Here is a 13,115-nt window from a genome sequence, read left to right as displayed (position 1 = left end):
CAAACCCCACCCCCTCCTGGATCCACCCACAAAGTCTCCAGGTATTTTCCAACCCAGACCTGTCAACCCTGTCTCTCTCATTTCAGTCCTACCTTTGCTTTTGTCTTTTCCCACCTTGAGTTATTAGTTTATTCCTGGTACTTGGTTGTTTACAGACTACAGAGAACAGTGCCTCTGGAGAAAATGGCAGCTTTAGAGGGCAGACTCTATGGCATTATACCCCACTGAGGTCCCTCCTCTTCTCAAACCTCACCCTCCCCAGGCTCCACCCCCAAATCTCCAGGAATTTCCCAGCCTAGACTTGGCAACCATATCGACCCATTATATGGAGCATGACTTTCTATTCCTGTACATTAGTTTTTATCCCACCCTTCCTTCAAACAAGCAAGTGTGGCCCTTGCCTCCTCCATTTTCTCTTCATAACAACCCCGTGTGGGCTGAGGGCTTTTCTGCATGGTTTTTTCCTGTCAGCTCTAGCCCCACATTGCTTTAGTTTATCCCCTGATTTCCACACCCATTTTTGTGCCTTTAGTTTTCACTTCTTTCCTCCCATTTTTCCCCTGGTTCTTCATTTTTATCCAATTCTTTTACTGGAAGCCAATTTTCAGCCACTTTTTTCCTCGCGCATAATGTATCTGTCAGTTTTCCTGCCCACTCCCACCTACCTCCAAGTTCCAACCCACTTTTCAATGATTGGACTGTCGTTATTGTCAAGCCACTCCCTCTCCTCCCCCCTGCTCTGAAGACAAGTGGTTTCATTTTTTAAAAAACGACCTAAAATCGATATACAGTTGTAATGGCAGTTTATGCAGGTTCTCTGAATATTTTTTTAAATATCGCCTATCACCCAGAGACTGACGGTCAGACGGAATGAGTTAATCAGACTTTGGAGCAGTACCTTAGTTGTTTCACAAACTATCAACAGGATGATTGAGTTGATCTGTTACCCCTGGCTGAGTTTTGCTATAATAACACTTGTCATTCCTCTACTGGACTATTTAGGGCTTTGTATGGTTATGACAGCCCACCGGTGCCTTTCCTGGAAGGGGACATTGACTTGGGGGGAGGGGATGCTGCTCAATGGTGTCAACGATTAAGGGAGTCTTGGCCGCTCCTTTGCAAAACTTTGAATGCAGCCAAGGAGGCATACAAGGGTCAGGCTGACAAGAGAAGGGTGGAGGGATGGGCTCTGCAGCCTGGGGACTCTGTCTATGTCTCTACAAAAAACATTCCGATCTTGCGTCCTAGCCGAAAGCTTGGTTGGAAATACCTTGGTCCTTTCAAGGTGAAAAGAGTGATCAATGATGTAGCTGTGGACTTAGATCTCCCTAAGAACTTGTGGAAACTACATTCTGTATTTCATTTCAGCCTCCTGAAGCGGGATTCTGGTATCAGTCCATGGCGTCCATCGAAACCGGTGCCCCCTCCTATCTTGATCGAGGGTGAAGAATATTATGAGATTTCTAAAATTCTGGACTCTAAAATAAAAAGTGGAAAATTGTTCTATTTGGTTAAATGGGTAGATTTTGGACCCCAGCACCTCGAATGGGTGGAAGTAGGGGATATTCGGGCCCCTCAGTTGCTGCGGAAGTTTCATACCGACTTCCCGGACAAACCGGGAGAACTCCCGGAATGACCGGGAGACCTCCCGGGGTGGTCGGGAGAAGCTAATTTTTGAGAGGGCAGAATGTCACTATACAAATGCTAGAAGTGTCCGAGGTAAAATCGGGGAGTTGGAGTGCTTGGTGTCGGAGGGAAAAATAGACATTGTGGGTATTTCTGAAACTTGGTGGGATGAGGAAAATCAGTGGGACACAGTGATTCCCGGTTATATATTATATCGGAAGGATAGGGGGGGAAGGGTTGGAGGTGGGGTAGCTCTGTATGTCAGAGAGGGTATAAAGTCTAGAAAGATTGAGAGGCTAAGTGAATTGGATTCGCTTCTGGAAGTTCTATGGGTTGAAATAGGGGGGCCAAAAGGAAACTTAACACTGGGAGTTTGTTATCGCCCACCAGATCAAAAGATAGAGGAGGATTATAAAATGATGAATGCCTTAAAGATAGCAACTAGACAAAAACACTGTGTAATAATAGGTGATTTTAACTACCCACACATTGATTGGGTCAATATGTGTTCTAGTCGGGAAAAAGAGATTGAGTTTCTAGACACTCTAAATGACTGTGCTATGGAGCAGATGGTCACGGAACCTACCAGGGGAGAGGCGATCCTTGATTTGGTCCTAAGTAACACTCAAGACCTGGTGAGAGATGTAAAAGTGATTGCACCGCTTGGAAACAGTGATCATAATGTTGTTGAGTTCATCATTTGTACAAATAGAGAATTGGCCAAAAAGACTCACACAACCATTTTTAACTTTAAAAGGGGTAATTTCTCTGATATGAGGGGACACGTGGGGAGGAAACTGAAAGGAAAAGTAGAAAGGGTCAAAACAATTGGGGAAGCTTGGGATCTATTTAAAACTACGATCCTAGAAGCTCAAAAAATATATATTCCGCAGGTTAGGAAAGGCACAAACAGGTATAGGAAAAAGCCTGCATGGTTAACAAACAGAGTAATGGAGGCTGTAAAAAGTAAAAAGAATTCCTTTAAGCAGTGGAAAGCTAGTCACAGTGAGGCTGATAAAACGGAACACAGGCTATGGCAAATAAAATGCAAGTCTGAGGTCAGGCAGGCAAAAAGGGAATATGAGGAGCATATAGCAAAAAACGTAAAAACCAACAATAAAACTTTCTTCAAATACATTAGAAACAGGAAACCAGCCAGGGAGGCAGTGGGGCCCTTGGACGACCAAGGGGTAAAAGGAGTATTGAAGGATGATAGGGAAATGGCTGAGAAGCTAAATGCATTTTTTGCCTCCGTCTTCACTGTGGAAGATGAGAAGTGCTTGCCCACTCCAGAACCACTGATTTCAGGAGGGGTGTTGGAAGACCTGAGTCAGATTGAGGTGATGAGAGAGGAGGTCCTAAAACTGATAGACAACTTAAAAACTGAAAAATCACCAGGCCCAGATGGCATACATCCGAGAGTTCTGAAAGAACTCAAATGTGAACTTGTAGATCTCCTGACAAAGATATGTAATCTTTCCTTAAAATCTGCCTCCATTCCTGAGGATTGGAAGGTAGCTAATGTCACTCCCATCTTTAAAAAGGGTTCCAGAGGAGATCCGGGAAATTACAGGCCAGTCAGTCTGACGTCGATACCGGGTAAATTGGTGGAAACCATTATTAAGGAAAGAATTAGTAGGCACATAGATGAACAAAACCTATTGAGGCAGACTCAGCACGGTTTCTGTAAGGGAAGATCTTGTCTCACTAACCTGTTAGTGTTCTTTGAGGGGGTGAACAAACATGTGGACAAGGGGGATCCAATAGATATTATTTACCTTGACTTCCAGAAAGCTTTTGATAAAGTTCCTCATCAAAGGCTCCTAAGTAAGCTCAAAAATCATGGGATAGAAGGACAAGTCCTTTTATGGATCAAAAACTGGCTAGTTCATAGAAAACAGAGAGTGAGTGTAGGTGGGCAATTTTCTCAGTGGAGGGTGGTAAGCAGTGGGGTACCGCAGGGATCAGTACTTGGTCCACTGCTTTTTAACTTGTTCATTAATGATTTGGAGATGGGAGTAAGCAGTGAAGTGGCTAAATTTGCGGATGATACAAAGTTGTTCAGGGTGGTGAAAACCAGTGAGGATTGTGAGGCACTCCAAGGGGATCTGTCAAGGATGGGCGAGTGGGCGTCAACATGGCAAATGGGGTTCAATGTGGCCAAGTGCAAGGTGATGCACATTGGAGCCAAAAATCCTAAATATAAATACACATTGATGGGGTCTGAACTGGCAGAGACTGATCAAGAGAGAGATCTTGGAGTTGTAGTGGATAACTCACTGAAAATGTCGAGACAGTGTGTGACTGCAATAAAGAAGGCCAATGCTATGCTGGGGATTATTAGGAAGGGTATTGAAAACAGATCAGCCAATATAATAATGCCCCTATATAAATCAATGGTGAGACCTCATTTGGAATACTGTGTGCAGTTCTGGTCACCACACCTTAAAAAGGATATTATAGCTTTGGAAAAAGTGCAGAAAAGGGCAACTCGAATGATAAAAGGGTTGGAACACTTTCCCTATGAGGAAAGGTTAAAGCGCTTAGGGCTCTTTAGCTTGGAGAAAAGACGATTGAGGGGTGACATGATCGAGGTTTATAAGATTATGCATGGGAAAGAGCAGGTCGAGAAAGAGGTACTTTTCTCCCTTTCTCACAATACAAGAACTCGTGGGCACTCCATGAAACTGCAGAGCGGTCGGGTTAGAACGGATAAAAGGAAGTACTTCTTCACCCAAAGAGTGATTAACACATGGAATTCACTGCCACAGGAAGTGGTGGGTGCTACAAGCATGGACGGCTTCAAAAGGGAATTAGATAAGCATATGGAGCAGAGGTCCATCAGTGGCTATTAGCCACAAGGTATAGCTAGGGGCTCTGGGGCAAGTGATGCTCTGTCTTCTTGGTGCTTGGGGGGGGGGTCAACAGTGGGAGGGCTTCTAATGTCCTGGCCCCACTGCTGGACCTCCTGATGGCACTGGTATTTTTGGCCACTGTGTGACACAGAGTGTTGGACTGGATGGGCCTTTGGCCTGATCCAACATTGGTTCTTATGAGGTCTATGTGAGTCTGAAAGCTATTATAATGGGATGTTGGCACAAAGCCTAGTCCTAAATTAAGCAATCTATTTTCTTCAGGTGATAATATTCGTGAGGAAAAGATTTACTACTAATTCCTCTTCCCCTTGCGCTTTTGGGGCTTCTGCTGTAAAAAATTCTGCCTAGCCTTATATTTAGTTTGTCTATACAGGCTAGGACGATAAGATGGACCCTCATCTCCAGAAGTATTAGTGGAATCTTCAGCCTCAGTAGTTTCTAGGTCTGAAACCAAACCTTTAGAGTCAGCCCAGGATACCCTATGCAGGCTGCGGTCACACGGGCAGGAAAATGCGGGGGGAAGCGTGACTGTTTGCCCCGGGGCAAACTAACGCGTAGTTACTGGATCAGACCTCCCCTGGAGGTTCCGTGGAGGTTCCATGGGAAGGGAGAGGTGCTGATCACAGGACGATCCTGCGCGCAACAAAGCAGCGCGTGGTGCGGCAAACGGGTGTGTGTTTTTTGTCGTGTACACCAAACATGTGCATGCTCCGTTGGGTGCTTGTGCACACCCACGGAGACTAGGAAAAAAAACACCTTGTTTGCAAGGGGACATGGGTGGGCGCTGGATGCCACCGGAAACACGATCAGACGCCCGCCCTTGCCCCGCAGTTTCCGGAAACTAGTACCTCCGAGGTACTAGTTTTTTGCAGCGCGGTTTCGGCGGGAAGCCTCGGTTGAGCTACGGAAGCGCTACGCTTCCCAGATGTGCCGGTGAGATCGCGCCGGAAACTCCGCCTGACTTCCGTCTCTCTAGCGTGGCTAATGTTCCGTGTGACCGCAGCCGCATAATATTATTATCTCCTAATGAATTCCATTTATACACTCAATTCTGGCTATAGTCCCTATTATCCCGTTCAAATTTTTTGATCTTATTTTCCCTAATATTTTTCTCAAAGGACCTTAATTCTTCTTCCATTGTTTTAACACGAGCACTAAAATCATCAGCAGGCATAGAAGTTTGGATTTTGTCTTCCATGTTTTTAATTTCCTCATCCAGTTTTTCCAATTCTTGCATGGCCTGATCTATGATTAAGAGTATCAGGTCATAAGAACATTTGTTCAAGATCGCTGTCCATCTATTTAAGAATTCTTCTCTACCCAAAAACATGGCAGGACCCTTTTGCACCCTAAGACCCCTAGGTATCATGTTAGAAGTACAGTAATCATTCAAGGATGATGCATGCATAACAAATTTTACCTTTTTCTTTTTAAGGAATTCAAGTTGTGTCCAATCTATATTACCTACTCGAGAAACATTGTTAGTCATCTTAGGAACATTAGCTAAAATTCTATCTCGCTCCTGATCAGAGAACATAAAGCGATTAACTGGCAATGCCATAGTCTATAATGACATGATAGTCTATAATGACATGATTGCAATAGCTTTACCTTTGTAGTGTTGGAAGTTTTATATCAGAATGCTTATAATATTGTAGACACTAAAAAGGCTTTACTCAAACGAGAAGCCTATTGGATTCACAGATTACAAACCTTAAGTCCCCGAGGTCCAAATGTAGACATGGACCTTTCATGCTTTTTAGAATAGGTTTTCCTTGTTATATAGGGTTTAAGTCTGAAAAAGTATAAGTACTATAACTTTAAAGTAAAGGTAATGATTCCCTTGCTCGAAAGCCAGTCGAATCCGACTCAAGGGTTGCGGTGCTCATCTCAGTTTCAAGGCCGAAGAGCCAGTGCTGTCCGAAGACGTTTCCGTGGTCATGTGGCCGGCATGACTAAACACCAAGGCGCACGGAACGCTGTTACCTTCCCACTGAAGCGGTACCTATTTATCTACTTCCAATGTCTTGCTTTCGAACTGCTAGGTTGGCAGGCCTTTAACTTTATGATGCAGCAAAACTGGATCGTGTTCCCTTTAAATAAAATGTCCGAGAAATATATATAGGCTTACAACATATCAGAACTTTAAGGCATTCTAACACTTGGTAGCGCAGAGCAGATTGGATTGGAGCCTGATATGAAGATTGTTGTTTCCTATTTGGTGAGTGCCTGCCTCCTTATAAATTAAATAATGATTATAAAGGTTATCCTATAATGGCTTGTTGTCAGGTTCCACAGCCAACAACTGAGTACACGCTTCATGGAAAGGTTATACTTTATTGAAGAGCTATAGATGCATTAACACACTGTTAAGGCACTGTTAAGAATGGCATCGCCCCTACAAGCATAATGGGATATAGGGTATTCGTATGCACCCCCCCCTCCTTAGGCCAATTAGCCACATTCCCCCGCGCGGGAGAAGGAGCCCCAGGCCGTTAGAGCCGAAGCTGAGAACCGAAAGCGCTCCCACTGTTCCCTAGAATCCCAGACACAACACCTCACCTGCAAGGCCATAGATAAGCAAGCATTACAGAAGCTGAAAAGGAATGCAGCAGTCTTGGCAAGCTAGCACCCCACCCCCAACCCTTATGGTAGCATAGCTGACATTCTGCCCTCTCAAAACCGAGCTTCTCCCGACCATTCAATAAGACAGCTTATGCGGCTAGACATTGCCCTTGTGGATCTGGATGTGTTGAGACGGTCTTACATGTTTTGTTGCGATGTCACTTTTATGTAAATATACGCTCTAAATATCTAAACTCTATATTGGCCAACATGATGGGTTTTTCAGATTCCCATAAAGTTTACAAACTTTTGAATGATTCCTCTGTTGAAGTAACTGAGAAAGTGGCGAAGTTCCTTCAATCCGCCATGCTGCTATGCCAAGGAAAAGTACAGTTGTAACCTATTATTTTATTCAATGTATTTGTAATACAGTGTCCTACTCATATACTTTGTTCTACTGATATATGCCAATAAAGGCTGACTTGACTTGAGTATTGGAACAAATAAAGCACATTACTGGACATACTATACCTAAGAGTCCAGAATCAATTCTCTTTACTTTTAGAAATGAAAACAACTTATCTAATATACAAAAAAAAAGAATCACATTACTGTTATTTGCAGCAAGAACAACCATTGCATCAAAATAAGTTTATGGCACAGTAAGTTGTGGAACCTATATATAATGGAAAAAGCAGTATACATAATGAAACCAACAAATGATATTGATGGGTATAGTGAATTTACTAGCATTTGGTTTCCTATTTTATTTTATCTTGCTTCTCAAGGAGAGATACTTCATTTATGGTAATTGTTCAAGATATTATTTATTTATTTATTTATTCAATTTGATATACCACCCTAACCCCCTTGGGGGTCTCTGGGTGGTTTATATGGGGAGGTGCTAATCACGTTATACTCTAACTTAGGCCACATTGTTCTGAGGGGGTGGGACAGCCTACCGGCACCCAGGTGGAGGCTGATGTCCTTCGGTCTGGCTGGCTTCATTCCCGGCAGTCTGCTGGCTAGATGTTTCTTCTGGCGCTTTGGCGATCCGGCACGCAATCAACGTCCTCCTCTGGTCTTGGCTGTGTCCCTCAGGCTCCGCCGTGCCCATGGATGACATCACTGCGCACCTCCGCTGCACGACAGCCGCCCGCTGTTCCTGCCGCTGGCCACCAGGGATCACTCCTTCGGTCCTGCTGCTTCCGCTTGCTGCCGCCGCGTCACCACACCACGTCGCCTCCACCGCCGGTACTCCGCCATTGTCGTTACCAATGCCGTCGCCGTTACCGCCGCCGTCGCCTTTCCTCCACATGCCTCGCCAGAGGAGGGTGCCCCCACCCTTCTAAGGGTAGGTACCCATTTATCTACTCGCATTACAGTACGTCTGCTTTCGAACCACTGGGTGGGCGGGAGCTAGGACTAGGGTCGAGAGCTCACCTCGACCGCGGTGAGTCTCGAACAGCCATAGTGGCTGCTCGAGTGTTTTTAAGGCAGGCGTTTTACTGCCTGCGCCACCGCTCCCTTTACGGATAGGCTGTAATGTTCTTAACATTCAGTTCCTCTTAAGTAAGTCAGAACTAGTTTTATGTCTTAGAAGTACTGTTACAATTGTTGTTATATTGTTATTGTGTTGGTGTTTCTTAATAAAATTTATTAAAAAAAAGAACATCACATGGGGAACCTTGTTGAAAGCTTTACTGAAATCCAGGTAAACAACATCAACAACATTCTCTTGATCCAGTAAACTCATCACTCGATCAAAGAAGGAAATGAGGTTGGGGACATGTCCGTGCTGACTTCCCTGGATCACCAAGTTGTCCTTTATTTATTTATTTTTTTAAAAAAAGATTTATTTATCAGTTTTCCAGTAGTGCACCAGGTTACATAATTTACACATATATATATACAGTTGAGTCTATATTTTCCATATCTTATTTATCCATTTATACAGGCATGTCCATCTTGCATTAAAAATATTATCATCTTTCCCTTGTAACATTAAGCTTATGTTATCCATTTCAGCAATCTCTAATAATTTACAAATTATTACATAAGTTACATGTAACATAAGTTACATATGTATACAGTCGAGCCTATATTTTCCATATCTTATTTATCCATTTATACAGGTGTGCCCATCTCACGTAAAAGTTATTGTCATCTTTCCTTTGTAGCATTAAACTTAATTTGTCCATTTCAGCAATTTCTAATAACTTACAAATTATTTCTTCTCTTGTGGGGAGTTTTTCTTGCTTCCAATATTTGGCTAACAGAATTCTGGCAGTTGTTAACATATAGATTAATAAATAGCTGTCATTTTGCTTATAACATTCCGGAATCATATTTAATAATGCTATTTTGGGGGTCAAAATCAGTGATATATTCATGATTTCTCCTATTATCTTCTGCACCATTTTCCAATAGCTGTAAACTCTTTCACACCGCCACCACATATGAAAAAAGGTTCCTACGTTTGATTTACATTTCCAACAATTTTTAGATAGTGATGGATTACACTTAGCTATCTTATCTGGGGACCAATATCACCTATGGAAAACTTTATAGATATTTTCTTTATAGTTAATAGCTCTCATATATTTTAGAGATTTCCATGTACTTGCCCCTTTTTCTATATCAATTGTGTGACCTAAATCTTTCATCCATGTTACCATCGTTGAGTTCGCCATTTCATCTTGCATATACTCTTCAACTAGAAATTTATACCATTTCTGGATCATTTTATCACTTGCTGATAACCAAATCTTATCTAATTGAGTTTTGGATTCTTGAAAGCCTATTATTGCATCCTTGGTGTACCTAGATTGCAATTGTATATCTTCCCACCAGGTTAATTTGATCTTATAAAGAGCTAATAAACTTTCCTCAGACTTTAGTTTGTTATTCTTATCTAACAGCACTTCATAGCTTTCTCTATCACAAGCGTTAACTAAAGATGGCTTTATAAACGCTTCTAGTGGGGATACCCACTTTGGAACCTTGTGGTAGTATCTTTCTTTTATTTCGTTCCAAACTTGTACTAGTGCTCCTCTTATCATGTGGTGTCCAAAATTAGAGTGTATCTTATCCTTCCCATACCACACGTATGTGTGCCAGCCCATGCTAAGGTCATGCCCTTCCAAATTCAAGGTTCTTATGTTTTCCAAGTTTATCCACTCTTTTAACCAACTAAGTACTGTCGCCTGGTAGTATAGCTTCCAATTGGGTAGCCTGAAGCCTCCTCTTTCTTTCCTATCCTGAAGTGATTTCCATTTAATCCTAGCTCTTTTGGGGTGCCAAATAAACTTTTTAATAATCCTATCCATTTCAGTAAAGAATTTGAGGTTTTTTAATATGGGTATATTTTGGGCTAGGAAGAGAAATTTTGGTAGTATATTCATTTTTATAGTCGCTATTCTGCCCATTAGTGATAGATGTAGGTCTTTCCATCGTTGTAGATCTTTTCTAATGTCTTCCAAAAATTTGTAGGGCAGAGGCTGTTTCCGGTTCCACGAGGAAGGTTGTGTGTTGAGATCGCTCCACACAACAGCCAAACTTATAGTTTCTTTTAGGTGAATTCAACATCAAGTTGTCCTTTAGATGCTTGCAGATTGATCCCTTTAAAATCTGCTCCAGTATCTTCCTGGGAACAGAGGTCAGACTGACTGGCCTGTAGTTTCCTGGGTCATCCCTCCTCCCTTTTTTGAAAATTGAGATAACATCTGCCCTCCTCCAGTCTTGTGGCACATCTCCCATCCTCCAAGAGGTTTGGAAGATGTTGGACAAAGGTTCTGCAAGCTCTCTAGAGAGTTTTTGGAGCTGAAAAGTATGCAGGCGGAGAGTGATTTCAGCTAAGCATACCTTTATTTAGTTAAGAACAAAGACAACTGAACTGGCTCGCAGGCCGGTTTATATGCATTCAGAAAACCCGCCACCAAGCTCACCCAAACACACCCCCTACTCCCGATTGGCTATTTACAGTAACCGAGAGACCCATTGGCCTCCTGGCTTGGGACCTAGCCCTTTCATTGGGCCGGCTAGGATCCTACGGACCCATTGTCTTTCGACTTGAAGCTATAGAGGAATCGTGCCTGGCCAGCCCGGGCAAGTCCGGGCATGTCAGGCTGAATACATTACAGGAGCACTCTTGGGTGCATACCATCTGGCCCAGGGGATTTGTACTAATTCACTGCAGACAGGTGCTCCTCAACTACCTCTCTGTTCATGTCAACCAGCAGCCTGGATGCCATGCCTTGCCTACTACCATCTCTTGATGAGCCTGTTCTCTTCTTCAGGGGAAAAAACTGAGGCAAAAGCCTTTCTGCTTTCTCTCTGTCCTCTGTCAGAGTTTCTCCATTTCCCCCCAACAATGGGCCCATTGCCTCTTTTATATTATGTTTGCTCCTCACATATCTGAAGATTTTCTTGTTGTAGTGAGCCTCCCTGGACAGCTTTAGATTCCCTACCATGTCTCTTTCTTGTTGGAATAGTGATGGCTTAAGCTTGCAAGAGCTCTTGTTTTAGGAGAGCCCACCCTTCATTTGCTCCTTTCCCTTCCAGCAGTCTTGCCCATGGAATGATTCTCATCATGCTTCTGAGTTTATTAAAGTCTGCCCTACTGAAATCAAACATACACATGTGGCTACAAACTTCCTTGGTCCCCCACAGCAAAAGGAATTCTAGCAGGACATGGTCACTTCTCTCTTCACCCCATCTACCATCTCGTGCCTGTTGGTCAATATTAAGTCGAGTATGGCTGAGCCCCTAATAGTGTCAGCTAAGGCTGCCATGGTATGGAATGTGTGGGTTGCTCTCCTTGTCTCCCTCCTCCCTTTCCCCCTTCTCCGCTCATTTGCGTGCTGTTATCTGTCTAGTGTCCTTGAAGGTTTTACTCTGCCTGCTTCTAGCTTCCCTCTGGGAATGTAACCGTTGCTTCTTGCCCGCGTCTTCAAGTACTTGCCTATTGGATTTACAGTATCAGGGGGTCATGTATGAAGGGGGTATATCTAAAGGTCCAAATCATTAGCCCGCCATTCCTGACACAAGTGTTCATGGTGTCCTGAGTACTAGCTCTCAATAAACTGAAACTTCTGAAGGAACGTTGTTGAGTGTCTTGACTGGGAAGCCTGATACATTGCTTCCTCCACCATTTGATGAAGGAAGTTGTTGGCCAGACAGGTCAGGAACGTGCATGACTGTGGACACTTTGCAGAGTTTGTCTCCCAGCACACAACAAATGAGTTGAAGTCACCCATAACTACCAGGTCATGTTGTTTGGATTCCCTGTCAAGCTTTTCAGGGAGGGCAGCATCCACCTCCTCATCCTGGTCAGGAGGTCTGTAGCATACTCCAACCACAATACTGTACTGATGCAGCCCTCCCAGGAGGCAGGGGCTGGGATTCAGCAGGGCAGGTCCAGGTCACAGGCAAGGCTGGAGAGAGGAACCAGAGTCCAGTCCAAGTCCAGTCCAGGGTCAGGAGTTCCAGAAAATCCAATAGGTCCAGTCCAAGGGTCAAGGTTCCAGTGGTCCGGTAACAGCAAGGTCAGTGGTTCAGTAGCAATGTGTTGCATCCATGAAACTACTGCTTCTCCCAGCTGATTTTATAGCCAAGTCTTAACAAGCTACACTTCCAGGCAGTTCCTTGGCAGTCATCCTGAAACGACTCATCCATCTTGTCAGTTGACAGCTGGTGACAGGCCATGACTCTTCCACTCCTCCTCCTTTCCTGCAACTCAGCTCACCTCTGACAGCGTCAGTGCTGCAGGGGTATGGGTGAGGTAGGTGGGCTGGGAGTGGCTTCTGAAGCCTTGTTTACTGCTTCAGAGCTACAAGGCCTTGGCTCAGTTTCAGCTGTAAGCTGGACTTCTGCTCAACCAGTAAACTAATCTCTTATTGCTCTTCTGGCTTAGAGCCAGCTGCAGCTGGTTGTTCAATTACTGGCTGAGGGCCAGCTGCAGGTAGCTTTTCATATGTGGAATCTGTGCTGTCCCTGAGCACAGACTGACTTATGACAGATACTGTTTGTCCTTCCTTCTCTTATCCT

Source organism: Gekko japonicus, unplaced genomic scaffold (genome assembly GCF_001447785.1).
Source record: "Gekko japonicus isolate JY-2015 unplaced genomic scaffold, Gekko_japonicus_V1.1 scaffold2011, whole genome shotgun sequence".
NCBI classification, from domain to species: domain Eukaryota; kingdom Metazoa; phylum Chordata; class Lepidosauria; order Squamata; family Gekkonidae; genus Gekko; species Gekko japonicus.
This window is presented reverse-complemented; position numbering follows the sequence as displayed.